Below are 17467 nucleotides of genomic sequence, written 5' to 3'. Positions count from 1 at the left end.
TCTTAAGACTTATTCATTTAAAGTCTGAACCACAAAAAAGAAGTTATGTACTTACCATAACGTTCCATGTGAGTTGTTCATCTCACCTTCATTCTTACAAATGGGTTCAGAGCTGATCCCTTGGCTCCAAGTCGGACACTTTCACAAGCTCGAGGTCTTCAAGTAGCTTGAGGGCAAGTCCCTATCCAATGATGCTCTCTGCCTCACCTCAGATCTAGTTTGCTGATCCCAACATGTACAGCATAATAAACACATGACCATTACTCCAGCCGGAGTAAGAAATCCTATAACAAGACCCACCAGACCACCAAAACTCTTACTCGTTCTTCGAGAAGCCTGGAGGGGGAAGGCGGGTGGGAATGTAAGAATGAAGGCAAGATGAACAACTCACATGGAACGTTATGGTAAGTACATAATTTCTTTATGTGAAGTTGTTCAGTCTCACCGTTAATACTTACAAATGGGTAGTGTCCCAAGTACCATTAATCCTGGGTGGCTTACGGGAGTATATTCCTGAGGACAGTGGAACCAAAGGAAGCCCTGTCCCTGGAGGCCTTATCTATTTTGTAATGCATAATGAATGTATGTGGCTTAGACAAAGTGGCAGCTGCACATATCGTGTCCAATGTCAGTCTCGCTATATAAGCAGAAGTAGAAAAGTACAGCTGTGTACACTTACCATAACTGTAGATGTTCAAGTGTATTCACTGTTGCAGTCATTACATTTGGATTATCTGCTTGCAGGTAGCCCTCAGTCAGCCTGATTAACAAAGTCCTGGGTCCTGCGTCAGTTGCTGTCCCTTCTTCCATGACGTCAGGTCGTCAGGGGTATAAAACATGCAGCTGGCTCCATTACATCAGTTTTTCTTGCCCCAGATGTCAGATGCCCTCCTAATGAGAGGCAAATTAAATATAAAAGTACAAAGATATACCTCCAACAAAAAAGCAAATACACCAAAAAGGCTTTTAAGTATAGTAAAGGAAAGTAAAGGTATAGCCAAAAGAAGTTAGGGGGCTGGAGGGAGGGTAACCAGGACTGCAACAATGAATACACTCGAACATCTACATTTATGGTAAGTGTACACAACTGTACTATGTTCTTCGTGTTTCACTGTTGCAGTCATTACCATTTGGGTAGATTCCCAAAGCTATGGTTGGGAGGAGGAATTTAGATAGCATTAGGCCCAGCTTAAGGCCTTGCAAGACTGCAGTGGCAAAGCCAGCTCTGGATTTAGAGAAAATTGGTAAATGATAATGTTTGGTGAAAGTAAGTACAGAACTCCAGGTAGCAGCTTCTTGGATGTCCCTGGTAGGGACGCCTCTGAGAAAGGCTGTAGAGGTAGATGCAGCCCTTGTGGAGTGTGGTCGGTCGGGGATGGGTTCTCCATGGTGCTTATAGCAGAAATGCATGCAATGGCTTATCCATTTAGAATTGGTTTGCTTTGAAATAGCCTTCCCCTCTGCCCCTACAGCAAATGCCACCAGCAGCTGTTCAGATTTCCTTTGAGGCTTAGTCCTGTTCAAGTAGAATCTAAGTTGTCTGTGGACATCTAAGAAATGCAGTATCCATTCCCCTTTATTCTGTGGATTGGGAAAGAAGGTTGGCAAATGAATGGACTGATTAACAGCCACACTGGATACCACCTTGGGCATGATGGATGGATAGGTTCTGAGGGACAACCTGTCCGCATGAAAGATGATGAAAGACTCCACTGCCATAAGGGCCTGTAATTCAGATACCCTTCTAGCTGAAGTGATTGCTAAAAGGAAAGCTGTTTTCCAAAAAAGAAATTTTAAGTCTGCAGTAGCAGCTGGCTCAAAAGGAGGTAGAGCGAGTTTCTCCAAGACAAAGTTAAGGTCCCAGGCTGGGGTTGGAGCTCTCCTGGGTGGTCTCAAATGTTTGGCCCCTCTGAGGAACTGCTTGAGCAGTGGATGAGAGAAGAGGGGAGGTTCTGTGTTATAATGAGCTGAAATGGCTGAGGCGTGTATTTTAATGGAGGAAAAAGACAGGCCGTTGTGAAGCATCTCAGTTAAATATTGTAAAATCTGAAGTAAATTGGGTGCTGCTGTGCTCATCCCTTGAGATTGCTCCAGGCACAGAATCTTTTCCAATTTTCTAGTACTAGGCCTCCTTGCCTCTAAAATGATATCCATCACAGGTTTGCTGAGGGATGGTAAAGGAGAGATTAAGTAATTAGCCAGGCTGCAAGATTCAGTGTTAGAAGCTGAGGGTGCAGAATCTGGTTCTCCTGCTGAGACATCAGGGAAGGAGTCTGAGGCAGGTGCCATGGAGATAACTGTAACACACTGCGCAGAAGGGGGTACCAGTGTTGGCGCGGTCAGTCTGGAGCAATCAAAATCATCCTTGGTTTGCCTGTTTGATTTTCAGTAGTACTTTGGAGAGGGGGAAGGCATAGACTGATAGGTTTTTCCAGCTGAAGGACAGAGCAACCACTTTCCAGGCTTGTTTGTGGGGAGTCCTTGTGCAAAATTTGTCCAACTGGTAGTTCTGGGGAGAGGCAAACAGGTCTATATCTGGGCTCCATTTGCTTGTCAACATATTGAACGTCTTTGGTTCCAGTTTCCACTCGTGTGGGTCCATGAGGTTTCTGCTTAATCCATCTGCCAGTGTATTTAACTTTCCTGGCAGGAAGTGAGCTTGTAGGCGCACTTGGTAGCTCATGGCTGTGTTCCACAATGCCATGGCTAGTCTGCAGAGGCGGTAAGAATGTGTACCCCCCTGCTTGTTTATGTACCACATAACAGTGGTGTTGTCCATCTTTACCATTAGTTGCCCTGGAAGAATGTGGTCCTTGAAGGCTATCAGAGCATTTTATACAGCTAACATTTCTTTTTGATTGATAAGCAGGTGCATTTGACTTGGGTTCCATTTGCCCTGAATGCACTTCCTTGCCAGGTGATCCCCCCATGCATAGTCTGATGCATCTGTTGTTAGGGTTTGGGCGGAAGGGGATGGTGTGAAAGGTAGTCCCTTGTTTTGGTGGCAGGCCTCTGCCCACCAAAGGAACTCTAGGCGTAGGCAAGGTATGATAGAAATCATTGTTTCTAGGTCCTGAGAATGTTAACACCATAGGCTTTTTAGATCCCACTGTAGTTTCCTCATATGCAGTCTTGCATATGGAATTAGAAGAATGCAGGAGGCCATGAACCCCAAGGCCTGTAGTATTTGTCTTGCAGATAGCAGGGTTTGGTTGTCAAATGATTTTGCTTCTCTGGCATGAGGTAAGCCATCTGGGAAGTTGTATTCAAGCTTGCTCCCAGGAATATAACTTGACAGGGCACCAAGTTGCGATTTCTTTTTATTTATGGTGTACCCCAGACAAGTTAGAACCCTTTGTACAAAGGCCAGATGATTCAAAAGTATGTCCTGGCTTTCTGCCTGAATTAGACAATCGTCCAGGTATGGGTAATATTTGAATATTTCTTTGCCTGCAAAATGCAATAACTGGAGCTAGGCACTTTGTGAATACCCTGGGTGCAGTAGATAAGCCAAAGGGCAGCGCAGATAACTGATAGTGCATGTAGCCTGCTTTGAAGCGTAGGTATCTTCTGCAAGATTCCTTGATTGAGATGTGCAGGTATGCTTCTTGTAAATCTAGTGTTGCCAACCAGGCATCTTTGCCTAGCATAGGAAGTAACTGCTGAAGAATCAGCATCTTGAATTTTGGAATCTCCAAAAAAGGTGTTTAGAGTAGACAGGTCCAGGATAAGATGCCATGAATTGTCTTTTCTGGGTAACAGGAAAAGTCTTGAGTAGAAACCTTGTCCCTTTTCCTCTTCTGGTACCAGCTGAATAGCCCCCATGCTTAAGAGTGAAAGTACTTGTTTTTGGGCCTCTGTCCACTGATTTGGGGGTAGGTCCAGCCACCCGCTTGGTGTTGGCAACATGTGGAAGTGAAATCTGTATTCCTGGGACACTATACTTAAAACCCATTTGTCCTGGGTAATGAGTTTCCAATTCTTTACATGAAGAGCAATCGTTCCCTCCAAAGGGGCAGTCAGTTTATAAGTGCTTGGAAATTTTAAAAGGAAGTCATTGAGACAGTTTACCATGAGGGGAGTCTTATTATTCCCAGATTTGGAAGTGGAGGCCCCCCACTGCTTAGTTCTGTGTGTCCCTTGGGACTGAAACCTGGGTTTTTTGCTGTGTCTGGGTTTGGCTTTTGAAGACCTGGAAGGGGATGGAAAGGACCAGTTCTTAGAGGGCCAGTACCTACTAAATCTAGGAGGCTGAACTTGTAAAGAATCTTTAACAGTTTGCATAGATTTAGCTTCATCTTCCATCTTTTTAAGAACTTCCTCACCTTGTTGTCAAACAGGCGGTCCTGATTTAAAGGAGCATCCAACAATTTAGCTTTAACATGATCAGGCAAAGATTGCTCCTTAAGCCAAGCATGCCTTCTGAGCACAGACCCAGTAACAGCAGCCCTGCAAGAGGCCTCTAATGAATCAAAACCACATTGCAAAGTATGTTTTCCAACTTGTTCAGCAAAATGCATTAAATCCTGTAATTCTTTATTTTCCGCACAGTCAGGAATCAACATCATTTTCTGTTTAAGCAGTCCAATAACATGTTGCTGATACTTCAACATATGAAACTGGCAGTTTAAAGCCCTAATGGCCAAGGTTGCAGAAGTGTAAACTTCTTACCCCATCTATCCAGCACCCTAGAGTCTCTATCAGAAGGGGTAGGATTTTTAGCAGTAGAAGCCTTAATGCCTTTGGGCCCCTGTGGGACTCAGGGACCCTGTAATATCTGTCAGGGTTTCTGGGAGCAGGAGGCAGGGAATCAGGGGCCAAACTAGATTCCGAAAAAGCATCATCAACTATGTCTAGTACAGGAGGAATAGCTAAAGACCCATGCTGAGGTAGGAGAAGGAAATCCCTAAGCCTCTTTTTTGAATCAGAAAAATCCTGGCTTTCCCAGTGGAAATTCTCCCTTAGAGTATATGTAAGGTTTCCCCAAAAGAAAAATCCTCAGGAGGGGAAGCAGAGGGAATGGAGTCCTCTGCATCAGAAAGTTCATAAGTAGATAAGAGCAAATCCAGATCATCAGAAAAATTAGAAAAAACAGAATCCTGATCAGAAGATTCATAATCAACTTCAGTCCTATACCTCTTAGAAGGGGGGGTTGCCTACCCCTGATTAGAGTTATTAGATCTTCAGTCATTCTTATCATTTATTTTTTAGGCATAGAGGCCTGAGCATGTGGCCTGGGCGTCGGTTTTTTAGGCATGGATCGAGATTTAGGCTTAAGTAAAGAAGGAGGCGTCAATTTAATGTGCAAGACCATAGGCCTGAATACACCCTCAGAAGCCGGCGCCTGCACAACGGATACGGACCCATCCAAGCATCTCGCAGCATACCAGACACCAACTGGATTTCAGTAGAGGCCTGCAAATCAGAAGTAGTGGGTATCAGGGACTGCGAAAGCGACTCACTGAGTACTAGCGAACAGGTGACTGGCTTAGGAGAAGTGTCGTCGGCAGTTTTGGACCTCGGCAGCCTGTCTCTGTCTTTATCTTTGTGTTTTTTCAGAATCCTGGTAGTCGGATGGCTAACCGACGACATTTCTGGATAATTAAATCGAGAACCAAAATATTTAAAGGCGAAACTATACCAACGACGGATAGTGCGCTGATTAAATAAAGCACAAAACCGACGGCAAGGTACGTCGTGGTCAGGGCCTAGGCAAGGAATACAGTACGAATGAAAATCTTTATGAGGTATTTGCTTTCCACAAGTAATGCAATTATTAACTTTTACTGACATCGGTAAGGAGCAAGAAAAAGTTTCCCCAACGGGGTACTTAGCTTTAGTTGAAGACTTCGGTTCTGAAACTCGAAAACATAAATTTCAGGAGTCGGCCGACCGGCACTTGCGAACTGCTTCTGCTTCGGACACCGCATGGCAAGAAAGACTGGTATAATAGCGTCGGCTGCATGTTTTATACCCCTGACAAACTGACATCATGGAAGAAGGGACAGCAACCGACGCATGACCCAAGACTTTGTTAATCAAGCCGACTGAGGGCTACCTGCGAGCAGATCACCCAAATGTAATGACTGCAACAGTGAAACACGAAGAACATCAGCCCTAGTGGAATGTTCTTTCATGCCATGGTCTAACGGTTGGTTCACAGAAGAATATGTGAATTTTATGCAATCGGTCAACCATTTGGAAAGAGTAAGTTTTAACACAGGTAGTCTTTTCTTGGCATCAGCATGAGAGACAAAAAGTTGTTCTGATTTTCTAAATTCTTTTGTTCTATCCAAGTAAAATTTGAGTTGTCTGTGAACATTAAGTTTATGCAACATACACTCCAGCTTGTTGGAATGGTTACTGAAGAAGGTAATGGGTTCAATAGTTTGATTTAGATTAACTTCCGAATATACCTTGGGAAGGAAGGAAGGGTTAGTTCTGAGTGACACTCTGTCAGGGTGAAAAATCAAATATGGGCATTTAATTGATAAGGCCTGAAGCTCGGACACTCTACGTGCAAATGTAATGGCCACCAAGAAGATGGTTTTCCAAGACAGGAATTTCAGTTGGAAAGAGGATGCAGGTTCAAATGGAGGAAGAATAATTCTAGATAGAACATAATTTAGATTCCAGGGAGTGAAAGGTTGTCTAACTGGTGGCCTAAGATGTATGGTTCCTTTTAAGAAGGCTCTACATAATTTGAGACATATAAAATTAGAACATTCTGATCCGAGGTGAAAATTTGAAATTGCAGCTAATTGAACACAGATGGTAGCAGCTGCAACACCTTCATTAAAAAGCTTAGTCAAAAACTCCAAAATGCTAGCAATTGGGACGACATAAGGGTCAATGTCATTTTGAGAAGCCCAGAAAGCAAACCGCTTCCATTTGCTGGCATAAAAGCTTTCTGGTAGAAGCTTTATGTGAGGATACAAGGATATGCTGCACCTCTGAGGAAAGATTGTGGTACCTGGCTAAGTTGGAAATCGGAGCAGCCAAGCTGTCAATCTGAGGGAATGAAGTGATGGATGAAGAGCCCCTGACAAATGTGTCAGTAGATCTGGAAATGGGTCCGGAATCCAAGGTTCGTCTAGTTGGTAGAGTCAAAGGAAAGGAAACCAAATCTGCCGAGGCCAATACGGGGCTATCAGAATTACAGTCCTCCCCAGGGCTTTGGGTTTCAGCAAAAATTTCAGAATCAGGGGAATTGGTGGGAATGCATATAGGAGTCGAGAGAATCCCTTGGGTTTTCCCCTGGTGGGGGATTCAGGGCAAAGTAGCTTCTGCATTTGGCATTCATGGGGGATGCAATAGGTCACAGCAAGGCTGGCCCCATCTGTGGAAAATCATCTCCGCTACATCATCTTTGAGGGACCACTCGTGCGGCATCAGAATGGCTCTGCTCAGTTTGTCTGGGTTCACGCTGGCTTTCCCCGGGATGTGCGTCACTATCAGAAAGCGCCCGGTGGATACAGCCTACTGCCAGACTCTTACGGCTTCTCGACATAGGGGATAAGACTTGGTTCCCCCTTGCTTATTGATATACCAGACCACTGACATGTTGTTGGTCTGAATTGCAATTGTTCCCAGAGGGAGAGAGTCTTGGAAGTACTGCAGCGCCAAAAGTACTGCTCTCATCTCCAGAACATTGATGTGCAATAGTGACTCTGTCTCTGACCAGATGCCTTAGGCTGTTCTTCCCTGAAAAAGCCCCCCCCCCCACCCTATCAGAGAAGCGTCCGTGGTCACAGTGGCTGATGGTGGGGGGAGAACAAATGGATGACCTACTGTTACATGATGGCTGGTCAACCACCACTGAAGATCCTTTCTGCATGAATCTGTAATCATTATCAAGAACGACATCGGAAGTTGCTGGTAAGACCACTGGGTGAAGAGTAACCACTGAAGTATTCTCATGTGCATACACCCTAGAGGAACTGTTATGAGAGTTGCTGCCATAGTACCTAGTAATTTCAGCACTTGAGAGGCTGGTACTTTTTTGTTTATCAGAATGTCCAATACCTGTTGTCGAAGAGTGACTATTCTTTCCAGTGGCAATTTTACCATGGCGGTGGTGGTGTCTAAGTCTGCTCCGATAAAGGAAATACTCTGCGATGGTGACAATGCAGACTTGTCGAAATTTATAGTTATTCCTGAGAGCACAGACTGAGTGTGATCCCCGGATAGAAGTAGTAGATGCCTGGAGGTGGCGGTAAGGAGCCAGTTGTCCAGATACGGAAACAATCAGAATCCTAGACGCCTCAGGTGAGCCGTAACCACTGCCATGCATTTGGTAAACACTCTGGGGGCTGTTGTGAGACCAAAGGGCAGTGCTCGGAACTGATAGTGACTGGTTCCCAGCTGGAAACGCAGGTGATCTCTGGATGGTCTGGCCATTTTGATATGACAGTACGCATCCTTGAGATCTATACAGCACATCTAATCGCCCGTTTCTAGAAACGGAAGAATTGACTGAAGCGTGACCATCCGGGACTTCTCCTTCTTTACAAAGGTGTTGAGTCTGCTGAGGTCCAAAATGGGCCTCCAGTCCCATTTTCTTTGGAACTAAAAAGAATATGGAGTATGTTCCGGATCCTATTTGGTCTGCTGGGACTGGTTAGATGACTCTTTTCCTGCAGCCTTTGAATTTCTATGGCTGCTTGATCTCTGAGACTGGGTGGAACGTCTGGGATTTTCTTTCGTACGGGGGGGGGGGGTTCTGAGAACGGGATGACATAACCTCTGGTAACAATGCTTTGTACCCAAGAATCTTTTGTAATTTCTAGCTTGGCGTCTGAATACAAAGACAAGCGACCCCTGACTGCCTCCAGAGTAGGACAATCGGGCCTCCTTTCATTTGGTAGGGCTTGCCAAAGAACTGATCCCTATTGCCCTGGTCCTGCGGACCCCCCTCTGCCACCTGAGCGGCGTCTTCCATTATTACCCCTTCTCTGCCCCTGGAGGGGGGGTTCACTACGTGTGTTCTGAAAAGCTCCTTGGGACTTCCAGAACCATATCCAGAACAACAAGGTCTAGTAGGGGTGGAAAAACAGACTCCTACGGCAGATAGAGTCTTTTCATCTTGTTCACACCTAGTGAGGGTCTCCTTGACTTTAGGTCCGAAAAGAGACGAGACATCAAATGGGGAATTAACAAAAGGAAGACTTGAAGGCTTCCACAAATGAGCATAAGCGCATCCAGGAATGTCTCCAAAGAGCTATTGCTGAACCCGCTGCCTGACTCGAACCATCGGCTGTGAGCCGCATGGACGAGTAAACTATGGAATTAAGGGTATTGAGCTGGGATGTCACCTTATCAGGAATGCCTTCAGCTGTAATACTCTGCAGGGTATCTCCAAGCTCTTTAAGGAGATCTTTTTGAAGTCGGGTAAAATGTGTCAAATAGTTGAGAGATCGCATAGCAAAAGTCACTGAACTAAAAATGCATTTTCCATACTATTAGGAGGATGGACAGTAGAAGAGGTTTCAGACATCTCTTTCTTGGTGGCCGCCACCACCACCATGGCATCAACCGGCACTCCCTTGGCAAGAAACATTTTATCCAGAGGTGATGTAATAAACTTGTTGGGCCTCCAAGAGACAGGTTCCATGGTATCAGGAGACTCCCACACCCTTCGAGCAAACAACTCCATTAGTTCATCGAAGGGTGCAGTCACCCAGGAGGTGGAGGGTTGAAACCCAAAAGCCTTCAGAAGCACAGACTCATCATCAGTAGGGCTAGCGGACTGCCAGTCACCCCTCTGTTTCAGGATTTCAAGGATATCAGCAAAGGAGATATCCTCCGAAGGGGACCATGAGGACCCTTCTGACTCCTCTAAGTCAGTGTCTGATGTGACAGACTCCTGTGAGGAGTCTAAATGCCTCCTCTTGCAAAGCTTCTTCTTGGGAACCTCATCAGTGGGAACGTCTGGTGAGATCTCAAGTAGAACATGGGTCACCCAATGGGATACCTGAGGCTCTGGGTCTCGACGATTTACAGGGACCTGTGATGCAGAGATAGAAAGCGGCACTTTTCGGGATGAGGAGGAAAGTCCTGATGAAGTGGGTGTCTTAGAAGACATAACTCTCCTTATGGCATAAAAGGCTCCACTGCTCTGATGCGAGGATGGCACCCTCCCCAGTGTTGAAACAGTGGGCTCTGACCCAGAGGAGGAGCAGAGCTCATCCGTGCCGAAGCTCCAAGAGAAAGGGTCGGAACCGACCCATCGGTTCGACTCCCCCCCCCAGCCAACCGAAGAGTGTCAGCTCTCAGACTCCTCGAACGGCACCAAAGTAGTCTGAATTGATGAAGCCGATGGCACTGGAACAGGCTTTGGCTTCGAGGGTTCCACAATCATCAGTTCCATCTCCCCCGGCTCTGAAGGCCAGGCTCGGCTCGGAGGAGAAGTAGAGACAGTAGGTAAAACAGTCTTTGGCTCCGAAACCGGTTGGGCTGGAGCCAACAACAATTTGGCTAGTGTCGGGTTTTCGAAGAGCCTCTGCACCACTCGGGGTCCACATCCACATCAGAGAGCCTCCTCGAAGAATGAGTCGAAGGGATCAACAAAGCCACCGACTGTAATATGGGTGATTTTAAAGTTTCGGAGACTGGCTCCAATACTGGGGACCAGCTCTGAAAAACAATCTCAGTGCTCGGTTCCGAGGGCTGTGGAACCGGAGACCGCACCCTTTCAGCCATTTTTGGAGATGAAGATTTTGGCTCCGAAGACGCTTTAGAAGATTTGGAAGTCTGGTCAGCCTTGTCTAGGGTTTCCTAAAAATCAGGTCTTAACAATCCCCTGTCCACTACTTTCCTTCTACGCTTCAACAAAACCCTGCTATTGAAGGAATGACAAATGGAGCAGTCCTCCTGAAGATGGACTGCCCCCAGACAGTACACACAGCTAACATGAAGATCTGTAATTGACATCATCTGACCACACTTAGGGCATTTTTTGAACCCTGACTTTTGTTTGTCCTTTTCTTTGTGGTCCGCCATAATTCAATGCAACACAGTATATATCTATGTCTATCTACTGATATATAAATTGTCTAGACACAAAACACCACTCTATACAAATAGAACAATATCTAAACAGTCAAATAAATTAACAACATAAAGTTTTAAACAGCTAACATTTATAATATCAAAGTTACGCTTCAAACAGGATAGGGATAAACTCAAACTCGGCCAATGAAAGGCCTAAGAGCAGCCGCTCTATAAAGACGAAAATTCATCAACAACAAAGAACTAAGGGCAGTGCCCAAACACTAAGCTAAGTGGTCAAAAATCACACTTTCTTTTAGTAAATATCTAAGCGAAATCTCTAATAACAATTTGAAAAAAAGAAATACTGTCCCAAGCTCCACTCTCAACCTCCGATCTTGTTGCAGTGGCAAACCAGATCTGAGGTGAGGCAGAGAGCATCATGGGAAAGGGACTTGGCCTCAAGCTACTCAAAGACCTTGAGCTTGCAGCCGACTTGGAGCCGAGGGATCGGCTCTGAACCCATTTGTAAGAATGATCGGCGAGATTGAACAACTTCACATCAATAACTTTAAATGCAGTTTCACTATACAAAGAAACATTCCCTGTGATCAGTGTTGTAGCTGTTATGTTATAGTTAAGAGATTTTGGGAAAATAAATCATAACTATGAAGTGGTACAGAGTTTTTCCCTTGACATCGGTGCTGTTATTTATGCTTTAAGCTGCCCCTGTTTTTGTGTTATATACGCCAAGCCAGTAGAAAATTTAAAACTAGACTTCAGGGGTACCAAAGGGATATTAAAAACAATAAAGAGACTAATTCTATTGCAAATCATTATTTTGAATATCATAATAGTAACCATACATGAATTCCATTCACAGCAGGTTACCATTAGTGAGATGTAATGCTGAAGCAAAAGGGAATATTTCTTATATAAAGAAACAATATTTATTTTAAAATTCAATACACCACAACCCTATGGGTTAAGGAATGAACGCACATGGAAGAGTGGTTTATTTATTTATTTATTTTAGTTTTTAATTAGCTTTTAAGTGACTGTCATATTGTATTTGCTGAATTTGAATCTTCTTTTTAAATATTGCAGGTGTGAGTTTCCTTTTTTTTTCCTCCTTGAAGGTATTAGCTGAGCCACTAGGCAATTAGTGTTTTAATAACGCCTGGTTGAACATTCATGTCATTTTATTATTAACCGCCTCTGTAATCTGTTCAGTTTCTGCACCGCTTGCAATTCTGCTTAATGCTTCCATCTTCCTCTCAATGCTCACGTCATTCTACAACCACGTCTCCTCCAGACTAATTTTCTTCCTCTCAAAAGTACCATTTGTGGTCTGTACTAGCACCTTCTGAAGGAAATAACAAGCCACTACCTTTGACCACCACAACAGTGCTATCTCATTAGATGGCTCCTTTCCTTCATCGTTCTTTTAAAAATGCTGTCCTGCAAGTCAGCATCAGAAATCACATTCAACACAATTTATGATGCCGTAATTTCATTACCGCTCCTGCTATCATTGCATTTTGCAATCCAACATTCATGGACACGTTTACTGTGCTCTCCAGCACGTTCAAGTCAGCGCCATCCATCTTTCTGCCTGAAAGAGCTCCACAGCCTCCATTGAGAAACCAGGGGATCTCTCTCTGCTTCAAACAGCACTTGCAAAACATTACATCACTCATTCATATATGCATATTTATAAACAACAAACAATTTACACCATCAAAAATAAACAGAGAAAATGGCTCACCAATGGGGTCATGTTCCTCTACAGGAACTAGCTGGGGTGCAGACGCAGGCTGTCCCTGGGGCCGGACGATGGAAGACAGGCCCATATGCGAGGAAATGAAGGGTGGAGCCGTAGCACGAACCGGGGACTTCGAACTCTTCGACAGCACCCTCTCCACCACATCGAAGGCTGAAGGTGAACCACTCTCCCCCGGCTCCGAGAGTAGTCCCCTCGGCTCCAACGTGAGGACCGGCACCAGAGCCGACGTGATCAGACCTGAAAAGAAAGTGTGCTCCGACCGCAATGAAGCCGAAGACACACTCACCCCTGCAAATCCGAAGTTCGGCTCTTGGCCCCGAGAGCTTGGGTCCGAAAGATGACCCGATAAACTCGAGGCTAAGGCCGGAGAAGTAGCAACTACTATCGGCGCCGACTCCCCGGCTCCGAGACTACTCGGATCAGACGGCTCCGAAACCAGATAGTGGATCGGAGAAGGAGCAATGGGTGCAAAGAAAAGGGCCAAGCCCCCCCGGAAGGGGGGGGGCAAGAGCACTCCCATCTGCATCTGGGCCTGCAAGAATCGACGCATCATCTGGTCCATATCCACGTCGGAAAGACTCCTAGTAGACCTAGAAGAAGTCGCCGAGGCAGGCTGGGAAGGCCACCTAGATGACCTCGAAGGTGACCGGGACTCCTCCTCTGGCTCCAGAAAGAAGCGTGGAGAATGGAGCCAAGAGGGGGAAGACCTGGAAACCCTCACGGGGGAACAGATCAGTTTAGCCGGCGGGGCCGAAGGGGCTGATTCAGCCCGCCGCTTGTGACTTTTATGTCTATCTCTCTCTTTCTCCCTCTCTATGCCTCTTCTCTTTCTTAGAAGAGTACCCCTCTCCCTGGGAAACAGCAGGAGGTTGAGTCCCAGCCAGGTAAGGGGGAGCTGATTCTGGACAGTCGCAGCTGTGACTGGCGCCACTGAGGGAGAGGAGGAAGAAGAATCTGCAGGCAAGAGTCCCGCCAGGATTAGCTTGTTCCTCCTGTCCCTCAGAGCCCGGGGGTTAAAGGCCACACAAATCTGGCAGTCCGATGTTAAATGGGCTACCCCCAGGCAAAGAACACACTGAGTGTGGCCATCTGCTGGAGACAGCTTATGACCACACTCAGCGCATTTCGAAAAAATGGCCTTAGGACCCTCGGCCATGATACTCATGCACATACCCTAAACACACACAGTAAGGGGAAGGGGAACACACTAATTTTCAATTAAAAGGAACCAAAACAGATTTAACTCAACTAAGGGTCTGAAACACACACACACACACACACACACACACACACACACACACACACACACACACACACACACACACACAAAAAGCGCTACAAAATTGACGGAAATTTTAGAAAATTCTCCCCACTTACTATCACCTAAACAGCCAAGAGCTCGTCCTCGTGTTTCAAGAAGCTGCAGCAAACAAGATCAGAGGATGGGAGGGAGGTAGCAGGGTGTTATGGGTAAGGGGGAGGAGCTGAGAGCTTGGATATTTAGCTTGGAAAGCTGTCGGATCCAATACCTGCACGTTGCTGATCAAATGAAGTTAACTACTTCAGATCAATATTTATTTTAAAATTCAATACACCACAACCCTATGGGTTAAGGAATGAACGCACATGGAGTGTTTTATTTATTTATTTTAATTTTTAATTAGCTTTTAAGTGACTGTCATATTGTATTGGCTGAATTTGAATCTTCTTTTTAAATACTGCAGGTGTGAGTTTTTTTTTTTTTCCTCCTTGAAGGTATTTGCTGAGCCACTAGGCAATTAGTGTTTTAATAACGCCTGGTTGAACATTCATATCATTTTATTATTAACCGCCTCTGAATCTGTTCAGTTTCTGCACCGCTTCCAATTCTGCTTAATGCTTCCATCTTCCTCTCAATGCTCACGTCATTCTACGACCACGTCTCCTCCAGACTAATTTTCTTCCTCTCAAAAGTACCGTTTGTGGTCTGTACTAGCAACTTTCTGAAGGAAATAACAAGCCACTACCTTTGACCACAACAGTGCTATCTCATTAGATGGCTCCTTTCCTTCATCGTTCTTTTAAAACTGCTATCCTGCAAGTCAGCATCAGAAATCACATTCAACACAATTTATGATGCCGTAATTTCATTACCGCTCCTGCTATCATTGCATTTTGCAATCCAACATTCACGGACATGTTTACTGTGCTCTCCAGCACGTTCAAGTCAGCGCCATCCATCTTTCTGCCTGAAAGAGCTCTACAGCCTCCATTGAGAAACCAGGAGGATCTCTCTACTTCAAAACAGCACTTTGCAAAACATTAAATCACTCATTCATATATGCATATTTATAAACAATCTACTCACATCATAAAAATAAACAGAGAAAAATCAGCAATGTATTCAACCCTCATTTCTTTTGCCATAATTTGAATTTCTTTAAAATGACAGTCAAACAACATTCTTTACACCTCCCCAACTACAAAAACTAGACAGACCAATACAGTTATACAAGGTAAAAAAACATCATTCTCTTCTATCCTACAGCCCTTCCCATTACATAACCTTTCAGTACTATCTTAGAACACACATTACCCTTAACCAATAACTTCAATAACAATCCCCACCCACACAAAATCCAAACATTCTTTATAAAAACTGACTATTCTTTTAATTCCTTATGTATAATTCTCATTTTCCTTATACTTACTTTTCCATTGCATTCCTTTTCTTAAACCCATCCTCATAATATATTCCATAACAGACGTACACAATTTTCCTATATTCTACCATACTTTCCATCCTTATTTTCCATAACAATATAGCAAAATTCTTTCACCATTGCCAAGGACTCTTATCATATTACCTTTCTTATAACTCTCAAGAGAAACAAAAAGTTATTACAATGTAGTTTACCTAATACACTTATTGATGTTATGTTAAAAAAAAACATGTAGGGAGTTCAGAGTACTCCCTTACTCACCCTATATCCCTTTCAGAACTACTACACAATTTTTAACTGAATTTAATGTCAACATCCCACACCCACAAAAAAAAAAAAAAAAAAACTAAAATTTCCTTCTCCCTTTCTTTACTCAAAATATAACCCCCTGCCACATAACTCACTATCCCCCAAAGTGTTCCATTTATAAGATAAACATTTTTCCTAAAAATAAAACCTACTACTCCCTTCATCAATGTTACAGCCTCATCTCACTGTTTCTGAACACATTTTCTACCCCCAAACTTAAGACATAAACACAGTTATTTCTTTAAAAGTAAAATAAACATCTCCTGTTTTAATACTGTCCACAAACCTTTCAGGCCAACCCCTCCTAAATTAAACCTCCATCCCCTTAAACAGCTCAGCCAACTACACAATATTCCAGGTCATCAATATCAAATCATCTGTACAAAAGCAAGCATCTTGGCACTCCTATGCCCTTTGCTATCTTTCCATTCCCTTCCCACAAAATTTCTTTCAATTTTCCTCACCACAGTATTTACTACTAAAGAAAATAACTCCACTTAATGGACACCCAATGCCTAACTCCCCTCTCCATTCTAATATCCCTGTCCTCCATACCTTTATTAACAAGGATACACGAAAACTACCATATATAGCCCATAATAACCATCTCACTGTAACATTATATCTTAATACTTGCCACACCTGTCTTTTTTCCAAACTATCATAAGCCTTTGGTATGTCACACACTCAATTACCCCTTCTTTTCTTTCTTGCACCTCAGACATACATTACCTGTTTAACCATTAACAATTATTTTACTTGCCACCCCAAAGTACCATACATTCGTTCTACCATACATGTGGGTAAAGCTCAAGTATAAATCTATTAGCCATCTCTACAACATCCTATCTTGCTTTATTAAAGCCTCAAATATTTATCGTCTCCTAACCCAACCTCTTCCCTTCCAAAAACGTCTGACAACATAAAACCCTTGTCCTTAGCCACTGGTCTACTGGGACTATCCAGATCAACACAGCATAATAAAGTCTATTATTTTTCTTAATGTTCAGTACTAACATTTTCCTTTTTTTCATGTGTGTTTATAAAATTAAACTGCTTATAATGTTCACTACTGTTTGATTTTAAATTTATTTTAAATATCCTGTTTATTCAAAACACGAATGGCATAAATGCATTGGCTTTTAAGTCACTTGATACAGACCATTAGACAGTAACACTTAAGCTATACCCAGGATTTAACAACTTGTGGATGCTATTTTAACAGGATACACCATCCACTGTACAATGCATTAACCACCACTTCACTTAATTATCTTTGGTTACATTATGGAATAAACCAAAAATCCTATTACAGATCTTTGTGCTCTTCTCAAAGTCACTTGGACTATGATAAAATAAGCAGTTTTTCTCACAGATAAAGCATTTCTCAAATAGCCTACCTAAAATATTTTTAACAATTTAAGTAGTCACCAAGAGATGTATACTATTCATGAGTGAGATGGCTGCTACCATACAAGTCATTCATTTTCATTTACTTTATAATACTCCACTTTACAGCACATAAGATTGCTATAAACACTGATTCATTTTATTAACTAAAAATGACATGTCAAAATGTATATACATACATATTTACTTATTTATTTAGACATTTGTTTACCGGGACAGTCCGAATGGGTCAGAAAGAACCCATTTTCAGCAGGGGTCAAGGCAAAAAAGC

The 17467-nt window shown here is 43.6% G+C and overlaps 1 protein-coding gene across 4 annotated transcripts in view; it reads right to left on the bottom strand.

The window, feature by feature from the left end:
• Window positions 1-17467, bottom strand: part of RAB3GAP1 (RAB3 GTPase activating protein catalytic subunit 1) — a 2239542-nt gene that overhangs the window by 1801969 nt on the left and 420106 nt on the right. The window lies entirely within an intron of this gene.

This window comes from Protopterus annectens, chromosome 6.part0 (genome assembly GCF_019279795.1).
Source record: "Protopterus annectens isolate FY-2018-M chromosome 6.part0, PAN1.0, whole genome shotgun sequence".
Taxonomy (NCBI): Eukaryota; Metazoa; Chordata; order Ceratodontiformes; family Protopteridae; genus Protopterus; species Protopterus annectens.
The sequence above is the reverse complement of the archived record's forward strand: the minus strand, read 5'-3'. Positions and strand labels throughout refer to the sequence as shown.